Here is a 14,042-nt window from a genome sequence, read left to right on the forward strand (position 1 = left end):
TGGCACAATCTCGGCTCACTGCAACCTCTGCCTCCCAGGTTCAAGCAATTCTCCTGCCTCAGCCACCCCAGTAGCTGGGATTACAGGTGCATGCCACCATGCTCAGCTACTTTTTGTATTTGTAAGTAGAGACAAGGTTTCACCATGTTGGCCAGTCCGGTCTTGAGCTCCTGATCTCAAGTGATCCATCTGCCTCAGCCTCCCAAAGTGCTGGGATTACTGGCATGAGCCACCACAACTGGCCTGATATGGTGTTTCCTTATGATTTAATTTAACCAAAGAGTTCTGCAGGGGAAAGAAAGTATAAATACCACAGATACTTTCAGTGGTCTCATTTTACACATAAAGAACTTAGAGGGTCAGAGATGGAAAGTGATGAGTGTTAAGACTGAGCCAGGAGACATTCCAGGAAGTGATCTGGCAAACCACATCCCATATAACTTCCCTACCCTTAAGAATCAAGCACATGGTCCATGGCTGGCCCTCCCTGTGCCCCACTCAGAAAGCTCCAGTATCACAAATGGAAATTTCATTACCTTTTACATACGAAAAATTTTCAAATACCCTACTATTTACTTTCAAATATTATTTTGTGAATATACTGATGAAATGTGAGCAGTATTCCTTCTGTTCCTCATCTTAGAAAGAATTAATATATCTGAGGACAGCTCCTTGGACACTACTTCAGTCCATTTTGTTTTTTGAATTTAGAATCTTTTCCCCCAATAGGCATAGTATCAGTGTTGATACGATCAAAACAGTGCAGGCCTTTCAGATTCTGGTATTGCGGCATAGATAGAATCTGGGACTATAGATCACATCAGAGTTGAGAGCATGGGCTCTGGTATCAGCCTGGTGATCCAGGGCACGTGATCTAACTTCAGTAAGGTCTCAGTGGCCTCATCTGGAAAAAATGAGAGTAATAAACAGCATCTGTCTCTTGAGATTATTCTAAGAATTACATAGAATTCATGCAGAAATTGCACCATGCCTAGCACACAGTTCATACTTAATTAGCCATTATTATCACTATTATTATTAAAACTAAATCTTACCTGTGATGGAAAAAAATTCCACAGTAAATTGCTTCCTGCTTTCCAGCCCCAGATTCCTTCAGGAAGAACTGAAGTATGAAAGGCAGAGGACTCTGAAATGTCTGGAGGGCATTTAGTCATTTGTCCCAAGGTGTGCTGGCAGTTTTGTTTTCTTCCCTGACACTGTAGTGAAAGGGAGCAGGTGCATTTGGGTGGTGCAGTCTGCATTGGACATCATACACACGGCACAGCCTGCCACAGTCTGTGGGAACCCCATTCTGGAAGCCCACAGCTCACAGAGCCTTCCGCTATCCCAGCATCATGAAGAAATGGCCTACGCATTCCGCCATTTGCAAAGTACTTCCCTGAACAGTTTGATTTGATCTGGAAACTAAGGAGGCAGGCCAGATGGATGTTTTTACTCTGACTTCTCAGGGAGCATGTGAAAACTGAGAGCCTGTCAATGGCACATTGAGAGGTGGTACATGGCTGGCAAATGACACACTCAAATCTTCTGACTTTGATTCAGGACTCTGGAGATATCTCTCTCTCTCTCTCTCTCTCTCTCTCTCTCGATATATATATATAGTACAATTAACATATTTGGGTAGTCAATTCTGAACCAACTTATACACCAATGTGCAGGGGTTTGCTTTACTCCACAATCTTCCTAAAATTTATCTTTCATCTTTTGATAATAGCTACTACAACAGGCGTGAAGTGATAGCTCACTGTGATTTTGATTTTCATTTCTCTGATAATTTGTGATTTTGAGCATTTTTAAAAATCTACATATACCTTTTGGCCACTTGTACATATTCTTTTGATAAATGTCTATTCAGATATTTTGCTTATTTTGTAATTGGGTTATTTTATTACAATTGAATTATTTATATATTTTGGATATTAACCCATTATTAGATGTATGGTATGTATCAGACATATATATTTTCCCATTCTATAGGCTGTTTCTTCACTCTCTTGATTATTTCCTGGGCTGTACAAAAGCTTTTTACTTTGATGTACTCCCATACATATACTTTTGCTTTTGTTTTCTGCGCTTTGGCGTTCATACATAACAAAGTAGCAGAGTCTTAAGAGTATATCCCATGAACTTCTGGGAGGCTGAAGATCCTCATTAAAGTTACATTAAAATAAGAGAATAATCAAGAAAACTAGATTTTAGTCCAGCTCTCTTGTTAACCAGCAGTGGACCTTGGGTAAGGATTTAAATCCTTTCAAATTTCCCAAATGCACTGAAGTAAATAGATATGTTGGTCTTCTTGAGACTTCAGTTTGCTCATCCGTAAAATGAAAGGGTTGAGCTAGATTGTCTCTGAGATTGTTTGCAGCTCCCAAACCCTCTGGACCTAACAGAACTGAATTGTAATATGACCTTGCTTCTAGTAACTAGATAAATCACCATTATCTGCCTTCTTTCTCCAAGGCTACAAAACTCAAAAGCTCAGTCTCCTTTCCAAAAGATAGCTAGTATGTGATGCAAAGTTTGAGCAAAGTGATACAGACTCAAGAGTACAATGTGAACTGAATTCAAGAAAATATGGTTTTTAACAGATGATTGGTCCAGTAAGTGATGGATAACTCAGTTATCCATGAACACTCAGTTATCCATGAAAATGCAATAAGGGCAATGTTTTACTCAAAAGAGACTGTTAACATACTCAGAGATAACAAGTATGAGAGTTCTCTATTATAAAAATAAAATAAAGTGCAGGCAAAATGGAGACAAACTTGACAAAGAAGGTACAAAATGAAATGTAGAGGAAATTCTGTGGACTTCAGTGTTTCTGCAAAATGTGTATAAGCCAACTGTGTCTCCTCTAACTGCCAATATTTCTTTTATAGCCTCATAAGCCCCCAGGACTAAAAGTAAGTGTGGATATTACATTTATGATAATAGGGACACTGAATTCCAGTGCAGTAGTCTCTAAGCACTTTCTTGTGAGGAACAATTCAGAACTTCCTTAAAGTTTTATGGTTACTGAAAGAAGAAAGATGGTACTGAAAGAATAAAGAGTACATGCTTCTGGCGAGGCAGCTGACAGTCTTCCTCTCGCTGCTTGAAGTCTCTGGGAACTTTGAGAAGGCACTGTATTGATGGTAATTAGAATAGCAGTAAACCAAGAATAGTTTTAAACGGAGGACTTGAAAGCCCTGCTCTAGTTCTGGACACATTTTGTTTGCTGTAATGATGCCCTCCTACTTACAGGATGTCCCTGAACTAGTCATTTTCTCTCTTATCTTACTAGACTTGTTATGAAGACTAAGTAAGATAACAGCCAACAGAAGGAGAGATGACTGTATTTCTAATATACGTTACTGTAATGCTAATACAGGCTGCAAAATATTGCACAGTTTCTTCCTCCACTTTCTAGGCCCATACCTAGCCTACATTCCCCAGCTTCCCTTGCTATTAGACGTAGCTACGTAACTGAGTTCTCACCAATAGCAATATGCACCATTTCTTAGGCTGGCCCATAGAACATTCCTGTGATCCTTTTATGTCTTTCTCTCCCTATCCTCTGTGCAAATGGAAAGAAAGCCTACAGCCATAGAGGATGAAGAACCAAAAAATGGAAGTCACCTGGGCATGGACTGACCAGATAGAGGCCACTGGGCCCAGAAACACACTCTGTTATTTGAGTATGAAATAAACTTGCCTTATTTAAGCCAGTGATGGTCTTTGGTTCATTTGTTCCCAGTGACAATTACATTAACGAATACATTAACATTAGTGAGTGCTTGCTACATGCTAGGCACATCCACACCTTTTTTTCTTTTTTTCCCTTGTGATAGAATATATGAACATAAAATTTACCATCTTAACCATTTTAAGTGTACAGTTCAGTGTTACTAAGTACTTTCCTAATGTTAAGCAACTATCACTACTGTCCATCTCCATAACTCTTTTCATCTTGCAAAACTGAAACTCTACACCTATTAAATAATAACTCCTGATTCCCCACTCTCTGTATCCCTTGGCAACCACTATTCTACTTTCTGTATGATTTTGACTTCAAATATCTCATATAAGTGCAATCATACAGAATCTGTCTTTGTGACTAATTTATTCCATTTAACACAATGTCCTCATTTCATATTCATGTTGTAGGGTATGTCAGAATTTCTTTCCTTTTTAAAGTTGAATAATATTCCATTGTATGTTGATATCGTGTGACTTTGTCCCCACACAAATCTCATCTTGAATTGTAGCTCCCATAATTCCAATATGTTGTGGGAGGGACCCAATGGGAGATAAATGAATCATGGGGGCAGTTCCCCCATACTGTTCTCATGGTAGTGAATAAGTCTCATGAGACTTCATGGTTTTATAAGGGGAATCCCCTTTCACTTAGTTCTCAATTCTCTCTTGTCTGCTGACATGTAAGACATACCTTTCACCTTCCACTATAATTGTGGGGTCTCCCCAGCCACGTGGAACTGTGAGTCTATTAACCCTCTTTTTCTTTATGAATTACCCAGTCCCAGGTATGTATGTCTTTAACAGCAGCATGAAAGCTGACTAATACATATGCATATACCACATTGTGTTTATATAGTCATCCCACAATAGGTATTTGGGTTGCTCCCATGTTTTAGTTATTGTGAATAATGCTGCTATGCATGTGGGTATACAAATAATTCTCTGAGACCCTGCTTTCAGTTTTTTTGGGCACATAGAAGTAAAATTGCTGTGTCATATGGTAATTTTAGTTTTAATTTTCTGAGGAACTCTCATACTGTTTTCTGCTGTGGCTGAATCATTTTATAGTCCCATCCACAGTGCACCAGCATTCTGTATTAGTCTGTTCTCACACCGCTGTAAAGAAATACCCAAGACTGAGTAATTTATAAAGAAAAGAGGTTTAATTGGCTCACGTTCTGCAGGCTGTACAGGAAGCATGGCTTGGGAGGCCTCAGGACACTTTCAATCATGGCAGAAGGCCAAGGGGAAGCAGGCATGTCTTACATGGCCAGAGAAGGAGAAAGAGAGAGATGAGGGAGGTGCTACACACTTTTAAACAACCAGATCTCATGAGAACTCTATCACAAGAACAGCTCTAGGGAGACAGTGCTAAACCATCCACGAAGGATCCACTACCATGATCCAATTACCTCCCACCAGGCCCCACCTCCAACATTAGGGATTACAATTTGACATGAGATTTGGGTGCGTACACAAATGCAAACCATATCAGGTTCCAATTTCTCCACATCCTCGCCAGCACTGGTGTTTCTTTTGTTTGTTTTTGTTTTGTATCATGGCTATCCCAATGGGTAGGAGGTAGTACTTCCTTGTAGTTTTGATTTGCATTTCCCTAATGATTAGTGATGCTGAGCTTCTTTTTTTTAATGACTATTCTTTCAACTTTTATTTTCGACTCAGGGAGTATGTGTGCAGGTTTGTTACATAGGTTTGTTACATATCGCTTCTTTAATCCTTACAAAACTCCATGATACAGGTACTATTACAGGCACAGAGAGCTTAAGTCACTTGCTGCAATTCACACAGCGTTGGGCTGGAAGGTAAACCTAGGGACCCCAACAAGAGCTCTGGCTCTTAATTGTTATACTAGACTACCTCTCTCAATACAAAAAACATGACTAGGTGTGGTACTTGGCCCAGAGTTAGTTCTTAGTTTATGTTAACTATTGTTATACTGACAAAAGAGAAATCACAATGGAGAGCAAATAATTAAAAACAAAGAAAATTCTAAAATTCTTCTGTCAGCTGAAATCTTTACAAAAGCAACCAAATATTCTTTTATTTTTTAGTAATTTTGACTCACTAAAGGTAAACAGTAAGGAAAACAGAAAAAGTTGTATATGTTAACTTGATAATCCAAAGTGTAGTTTATGTCTCTAGATCAATAATCAAAATAGCATTTTTAAACAAGTATGTTTATTATATGTGGTAACAAATAATTCAGAAAGTCCTCATTTCTCACCAACAAAACATTGGTGGAATTATGCAGACATTAAGCATTATAGCTTCAAAGACTTTTTAATGATACGAAGAAAATACTCACGAAATGATGTGATCCAATTACATAAAATATTCATTTATTAACTGATTCATTTATTTTTAAAAAGTTTACAAGTACCTATTACATGGTATAGGCCCTGGGCTAGGAGTTGGTCATATCATCCCTCTCAAAAGAGTATATGGTCTAGCTTTCAGTGTAGGCTCTGTAAACAGACGGGCAGAGTCCCTCTTCTAGGACTTAGTTTCTTTATTTATGAAATAAGAAAGTTGGATTTGATGACTGATATGGTTTGGCTGTGTCCCCATCTAAATCTCATCTTGAATTGCAGCTCCCATAATCCCCACGTATTGTGGGAGGGACCCAATGGGAGGTAATTGAATCATGAGGGTGGATTTTTTTCCTCGTGCTATTCTCATGATAGTGAATCAGTCTCAAGTAAGATCTGAAGGTTTTATAAGGGGCAGATACTCTGTGCACATACGCTCTTGCCTGCTGCCAGGTAAGGCATGCATTTGTTCTTCCTTTGCCTTTTGCCATGATTGCGAGGCCTCCCTAGCCATTAAAACTATGAGTCTATTAAACCTCTTTTTCTTTATAAATTACCCGGTCTTGGGTATTTCTTCATAGCAGTACGAAAATGGACCAGTATAATGACTGTCAACATCTCTGCAACAACTAAGTTCTACAAGTGGAAACAGGACCCTTTATTCAGTCAGGAATAAAACATTATTTGGTTTATTTGCTAAGTTGCAACTCGACTAAAATTGTAACACTATCATAAACCTATTAAAGTTAGTTTCATTTAGAGCCACCTCCATCTGGGTTTACCCAAGACTAAGGGGTTACCTGAGATGTTGAGACTTTTAGGACTAAAAACTGGAGGTTCCCTGGCAAACTAAGATGCTTGGTCACTTTAGTTCCACGTCAGGTTTTTAAGCTTAAATGCAAAACTAGTTTTAATTACAGAAACCTCAATTAATGCCTTTTTTGTGCTGGGATATTTTATGTACAGTAAAAAAAAAAAAAAAAAACCTAGAACAGGAACTATGTATATATAGTAAACCCACTCATTGTCAAAAATTCTTAGAGTAACAATACATTTGGTGTGAAAGTTAACAATGACACAACAGTCACATAATTTTAAGTTGCAGTCATTACCCTCTAAGAACTTGGTGGTAATCGTTTTAAAACTATAATTTTAGTTCAGAAATTGGAAAGAACTCTAACTCCTGGTACTCTATTAATATTTCAATTAGAGAGAGACATATTTTCAACTTTGAAAAATTGCATTTAAGTGGCATATGATAATTATCTTTTCAAAATACAGATGTTCTTTTAAAGATTATTCAAATATGATTATCCTCTGAAGTTTCTTTTTTTCCCTCATTTACCACATAGATCAGTACAATTAGGCTAATACCAATTATAATGTTCCTTCAAACCAAAGCTAAAGAACCTCGAGGGGCTAGTGAAGGAATCCAGAGGGGTTTGTAGTGTCTCAACACAGCCAATCTAGGGGCAAGAACTCTTTACATCAACAGTAAGACTTTGCTCTCTTGGGAACTCTTGGGCTATTGTCTCCAATTTCCTTCTCCTTCAAAGATTCCAAGGTCTTCTACCATACCTTAATAAATAACCATGAAGTGCTTTTTTACTAACTAATGAATTCAGGATCCCAGGACTGTGTGAGCTGACTAGGAGTAATTCAGAGGGATTTGAGCGCTTTAAGCAAGAAGCAAGTAAGAGATTTGGTTTCGTTATGCTGGTACACTGACTTGGTGTTTCCTCTTCATCCATCCCAATGACAAGGAGTTTTTAAGTATCAGTTAACAAGATAGTCTCGAAACCCCTTTGCAGAGTTAAAAAATGGTAATTTCTAAAATTTGAACCAATTACCAATTTAGGTAACTGAGCAAATTTCTAATAATTGTACCAAATTTCAGACTCTTTCATAATTGCCATGCTCATCTGTCCTCTTCTGTACACAGCAAGCCCCATCCTCTCACCCAAATTCCTTCCCACATCCCTGACACACATGTCTTCCTAATGATAATGCTCTCTCTGTCTGGAACCAAATGCATGCAGTGGTCAAGTAGAAACAGGCAAAGCTGCCTTTCTCACTCTTGCTTTGGGGAAGAGGGAAATTAGTTTAAATAAATGACACGCTAACTTAAAAATAAATGAATTGAACAGTGGGGAGACAGAGTCCATTTCCTCCACTGGAACAGCTAGTGCCTTTGAGATATTCTGTCACATGTGGAATCATCAGCCCACCTGTCTGAACTGATGTCTTCTTTTAGTCTTCAATACCTGCCTAATAATGCCTACAGTTTACAACTGTCGTTGAATGCTTACTGTATACTAAGCACTGTCCTAAGCATTTGACGTGCTTACTCCCACTTAACCATCATAATCCTTTGGGATAAGTACTGTTATTAACCCTACTTTAGAGCCAAGGAAACGAAGGCTTAAAGAGATAAAGTGACTTACCCATAGGGACACAGCTCATAAATTACAGGGCTGGGATTTAAAACGCTGTTGGCCTGGCTTCAGAATTCATATATTGGTCCCTGACTCATACCATTCTCACAAAGTCTCTTCCAAAACCTGGAGGCTGTTCTAGATTTTGCCTCCTAGGAGCAACTGTCACCATCATTAGTTGCTCCAAATGCTCCTCTAAGACCTCTCTGTAAAGCTCCTCCTTGAAGGGCACAATCTCATCTCTCTTCCACTCCCAGGAAGACAGGCTGGAAACCTAATGGAGACTCCCTAAGAAACCTCCATTCTATCTTTCCCTGACCATTCAAGTTCTGTGCTTCTACCAGAGGCCACCTTCTGTCAGACAAACTCCATGCTTTCTGCATGCTAACTCCATGGATAATCTGCATGAAAAGCGGGGAAAGAGACAAAATCATGTTACAAAATTTGGGTAAGGGTCTAGACAACTTGCTTTGAAAGATCTTAAATCTTATTCATTTGTAGACAGCAGAGGGCTTTTTTCTCTAGCTGTTCCTCTGGTCTGCACGATGTTCTAGCCCAAGTGCTAATATCATCTTTTCTTATAGCCTTCTAAAACACAATGTGACCATTGATGTCTGCATGACACAATTTCAGGATAGCAAAGTATGTGAACACATAAGGACATCAAACGTTTATCAGACCTATGTGAGACGCCAATAAATGTTAGAACGATCAAGAATATGATTACTGACATTGAATTTATCCCGTGGCTTAGAAGAATCCAAAAGATTATTCTCTAGTAATAAATCCTTCCAAATACTCCAGAAGTTTTAAGCTTAGACATCATAATGAAATGTCAGCACAATCCTTTCCCCAAAGTGGTTCCGTACTGAGGGTCTAATGATGCTTTCGCTTAAAGCACATTCCCCCAGTAAAGAGTGCCAAGGCTTCTCCGGGGTCCTGCTCTGTGCTTGCTGGCGACTTTGAAATTGAGACGCCGGTTCAAGTGCAGTTTCTTAAGACCAATTCCCTCCCGACCCTCCACTTAGGACTGCGTTCTCAGTCCTCTGCCGCCTATTTAAACACAACTTGTACACCTAACTAATCAGAAAGCTATAATTTCAAAGTTTCAGAAACGTTTTCAGAAAGCCTCCTCAAATGGGGAGCGGCTTTGCCACTGAGGTAAGCTTCCCAATCCTCCTTCCCGCGGCAAGGGCACCAGCCGGGCCAGGTCCGCGGAGGACGTCCCTGGGCGCGCACACCGAGTGGAGGACGCGCCCTATATTTTAAGACGCAGGATCGGATTTCACCCGGAAACTTGGCTGTCACAATCCTGGGCCGAACTGTGTCTGCTTCTCAGCCCCGGAGCCCAACTTCTGCGTTGCACAGAGATGTGGCCCCATTGTGCCTAGCTGGCCTCCTAGCATAGACGTTTTTTTCCTCTTGGTCTGTCTTTTGCTAAGAAACAGCAGTGCGCCTCGCCTCCCTAACCAGCCGCAGCCTGCTGTCCCCTAGACAAAAAGCGGCGGCCGGCTGCTCCCTGCACTGGCGACCGCGGCGGCGCAGCTCGGCCAGACCACCCGAGGCCAGCAGCGCTGCGCCTTTGTTGGCCGGGCTACAGATGGTGCCCAGCACGGGGCTACGCCGAGGGCGGGGGCGGGGGCGGGAGGGGGAGTCCGGGAAGGGGGTCGGGCGGGAGGGGAGGAGACGGCAGAGCAGCCAATCCGCGCGCGGCCCATCAGCTGACCGCCTTTGCTTACACCAGGTGCACGCCGGCTGCGGGGAGCACAAAGCGGGGCGCACCGAGGGCGCCGGCAGCGAGCTGGGGAGCGAAGCGTGCCCGTGCGCCCGCGGCTGCAAACGCCCGCCGGGTGGGGAGACGGCCGGCGGCGTCAGCCCGGGCGACAGCCAGCGCGCAGCGGCATCCCTACGCGCCTGGGGCGCCTTCCTCCGGACCTGGCAGCTCGCTGCCCCGCCCTCTGCACCTCACTTCTCCGACACTCTTTCCCACTCCTGCCTGCCCCTGCCCTGGCCTCCAAGAGCCGACTGAGCCCAGCCCCGTGCAGCAGCTGTTGCTTGTGTCGCCGCCTCGCCTCCTGTCTTGGTGCTCTGCCGGGGGTCCCCCGAGGAGCCAGTGCGCGCTGCGGGCTGGGAAGGAGGCGCCGCTCAGCCTGTCCTCCTCCTCCTCCTCGTCGTCGTTCTCCTTCTCCTGCTGCTGCTGCTGCTGCCGCCGCCGCCGCCGCCGCCACGGGTGCCGGGTCCGTGCGCACCCCGACACCCCCACCAGCTGGGCCTCGGGGTAAGTGCCCTGGCCAGCCGGGCCGCGGCGGGAGGTGTGGGAGGCAACGAGGGGAAGTCGAGGCAAACTTGGTGGCGTGGGGGACCCTACAGGGTCTGGGGAACCGCAGGGTAAGATCGCGGGCCCAAGGGGGACCAGGGGGCGCGGCTCATGGAGCTGGGGAAAATGACGAAGTGAGGAAACGGGAATATAGTGCCCGGTCTCCCCGTTTCCCCCCACCAAAAAGAAAAAACCAGGGTGTGGGAGAGCGACAGTTGGGGAGGAAGGCCGGATAGAAACAGGCAAAAGGCAGTGGCTGGAGCCGAGCCCGCTGGATTTCAGGGGCCGACCAGGGGAGGGTGGTGCCCGGGACTGGGAGGGAGGAGGGCAACCGGGATGTGAACTGGGGAAGGCAGCTGGGGCTGGAGGAAAGCGCGGAAAGGGAGCCAGCTCAGGGAGTTGGAAAGACGGCCAAGAGGAGGGAAAGGAAGGTGGCGGATTATGGGGAGAGAAAAGAAAAAGGGTGTCTTGGCGGTGGCCTTGGTAAGAGAAAGGGGCAGAGGGCATAATTGACAAGGCATTGAATGTACTGAAGTCAGAGCCTTGGGAGGAATCTACCTAACTATCGGCGGTCCACGCGGGGATAGACGTCAGCTTGTGAGCTTTGAGCCCGGAAGGAGTGGCAGCCTCAGGACGCTTGCCAGACAGCCCAAAATGTTAGGGAAGCCTCATCCCCGCCAGGAACCGAGCTGGCGCTGAGTTCTCGGCTCGGCCTGGGTCAGAAGCGAGGAAAGTTTGCCAGCGAGTGTCCTTTGTGCTGTGTGGAGAGGGGTGTGGGCAGCCGCCGACTCGGCGCTTCCCCGCCTCCCGCGGCGCCCGCGTCCCGCCCAGGGAGTCCCTGCCTGGCTGGCCGGGGCGAGGGGAGCGGAAAGTCCGGAGCGGGAAGGCCGCAAGTCCCGGGACGGCTCCGGGGGGAGCCCGCGAGGTTACGCCGACCGGGCGATTCGGCGGGATGTCTGCTCCAGGAGAAGGGGACCTTGCCTGCCGTGTTCACCGCTGTAGCCCCAACGCCAAGAACAGAGCCTGGCCGTGGGTGAATGACCAGCCAGGGTGCAAATGGTTTTGAAGCACTTGAACCTCAAAGGCAAAGGAAAAGGCTAAGAGTCTAAATCCCATCCCGCCGTAAGTATTTTCATTCCCAAACCTAAATCGTAAAGGAAGAGTAGAATTCTAATTGGGTGAGGGAGCAGGTACTGCCGACTCGGGCTTTTGCGTGTAGGATTTTCTAAAAGACAATATGTTTTGTATTGTTTTGCCATGACAGTCCAAGTAATATTAGCGGAATAGACTCATTACTTCATTTGTAAAAGCTAGGGCTGGAGGAGTGGAAAGTTCAGGAAGGCACTTTGATCAGTATAAATCTAGAGTAAAAGTGTTATTGGCTCCAGGGCCATATGTGTCCTGAAGTCTCTGATTTGCATGCAAATGTGAGCGGATCCTGGCAGATGTCTGGCCTCATCCATTCACATGAAGGAATTTGAAAAGACAAGGAGTCTTCAGTTAACAATAGACCTTAAGAAAATAGAATAAAGAAGCAGTATGAGTTGTTCTGTTTGGGAATTCCATGGCTTGCTGACACCTTTATTCAAGAGCCAAATTCTTTAACTGCTATTGTATTGAAAGTTCCAAGTGCTGCTTGCTCTTTACCTGGCTGTATATATTCGTGCAATATTCAAGCTGCATATTGTGAGCCAGTTAGGAAAAGGTTTATGTGAGGCTAACAGTAACTTTAATCCACTTCTGGCGGCTTGAAGTGATTTCTGAATTGACCCCTCAACTTCTTGAGTTTTCTTTTAATAATTTGACTCTTGCTCAAATTTGGTCCTCATAGTCAGAGCTATTCATGATAGTAGAATATCATTGTCATTGACTGACATGAAGATCTCGTGAGAATGTCCACTGTCTAGTCAAAGTCATTTCGGTTCTTAAGATGCCAAACTTGTAGAACTGCAGGTGATGCAGGTGTCCCATCCCGTTACCCGAGTAGTTTTCAGGTCACAAAACAGTGAATGGGGAGGCAGTCATGCAGTAGACTCTGGAGCAAGGGCCTTTCTGCCGTGTCTAACGTTAGCCTAGTGACCACACTGCACTGTTCACCTCTTGGCGTTGTGTGACAGCCGAACAAAAGGCCAAACGTGAGGCAGGCGATTATATTAATACCTAGGACTAACCAGCCCCAGTGGCCTCTTCTTTTGTCAACCTCAAACACTGCTGAAGGGAAAAAAAAAACCTATTCACCGAACAGCATTTGCCCCTGTATTCTATATAGTTACTGAAAGGGACATTAAAATACAACACCCCCCACTCCCACCAGAAAAAAAGACAACATTGTTTTGGAGGACTCAGTGTTTGGGGGGAGGGGTAGACAACAGATGTTAGTCTGCTATTTTACATGTTCCCTTAAGTTACTTTTTGCTGGTTCAGTGCCTTTTAATACATAAGGCAATATTTTCCCAGGAGGGGAAAAATGAATTGAATCAAATTTAAGTAAGAAAATGTGATAGCCAAGTTTGCATTTTCTGTCTTAGAGCTATACAGAAGTCAGAAAGTAACAAATTATTGTAATAAGCTCTTAATTTGACTCTTCACACCTGGGATTCTGTCTCCCTGATAGAGTTGAAGGGTAACTTAAACTTGACATTTCTAGACTATAAAGTGATTTGTTGTAAAGTTATCATCTGTGTATTTTTGAAACCTGGTAACTTAAAAATGACCCTCATATTGTGAAAACTTATCTTTGGCAATTAACCTCCCTGTGTGTAATCTTTATTCTGCAAGTCTCATTAAAGAAAAGATTGGAACACATTTCTTGGTAAATAAAAGTAATAAAGTGTTTAATTATTAGAAAAGGATCATTCTGCTAAGTATCTCAAGACCAGATCCACCTGCAGACTGTGGTTCTAAAAAATAACCTCAGCTAGCACTGGTTAATGTCTGAAATTCTGAAAAAGGAAGGAAAAAATCAACCATTGATCTCTCTCTGGTCAGTCTGTGCTAAGGCCTCCTTCTTGACCTGAACTGCTAGAGCTATTACCACATATTCTAAAGCAGTGACACTCATGGGAGTATACTAGGTACTAAAGAAAATCTATCTCTACAGAGTTACATTGCTACTTCTCAAGCCACTGGAATAAAAATAATGATGATAAATAATCAGAATGGTGGGCTTTTTACACCAGCAGAAGTAGGCCATAAGTCATA

At 43.4% G+C, this 14,042-nt stretch overlaps 1 protein-coding gene and 1 long non-coding RNA gene across 2 annotated transcripts in view; one reads left to right on the forward strand and one right to left on the reverse strand.

Annotated features, from left to right (window-relative positions):
* Positions 1–1,219, reverse strand: part of LOC108295918 — a 92,617-nt gene extending 91,398 nt beyond the window's left edge. Inside the window, exon 1 of the long non-coding RNA XR_001821663.1 lies at positions 1,056–1,219. This is a non-coding gene — a long non-coding RNA (uncharacterized LOC108295918). The remainder of the gene's footprint in view (positions 1–1,055) is intronic.
* Positions 1,220–10,719: 9,500 nt separating this feature from the next.
* LRRN1 (leucine rich repeat neuronal 1) overlaps positions 10,720–14,042 on the forward strand; it is a 39,683-nt gene continuing 36,360 nt past the window's right edge. The window contains exon 1 of the mRNA XM_017518267.2: positions 10,720–10,802. The gene's annotated coding sequence lies outside the window, so the exon portion shown is untranslated. The remainder of the gene's footprint in view (positions 10,803–14,042) is intronic.

This window comes from Cebus imitator, unplaced genomic scaffold (genome assembly GCF_001604975.1).
Source record: "Cebus imitator isolate Cc_AM_T3 unplaced genomic scaffold, Cebus_imitator-1.0 Scaffold667, whole genome shotgun sequence".
Lineage (NCBI taxonomy): Eukaryota > Metazoa > Chordata > Mammalia > Primates > Cebidae > Cebus > Cebus imitator.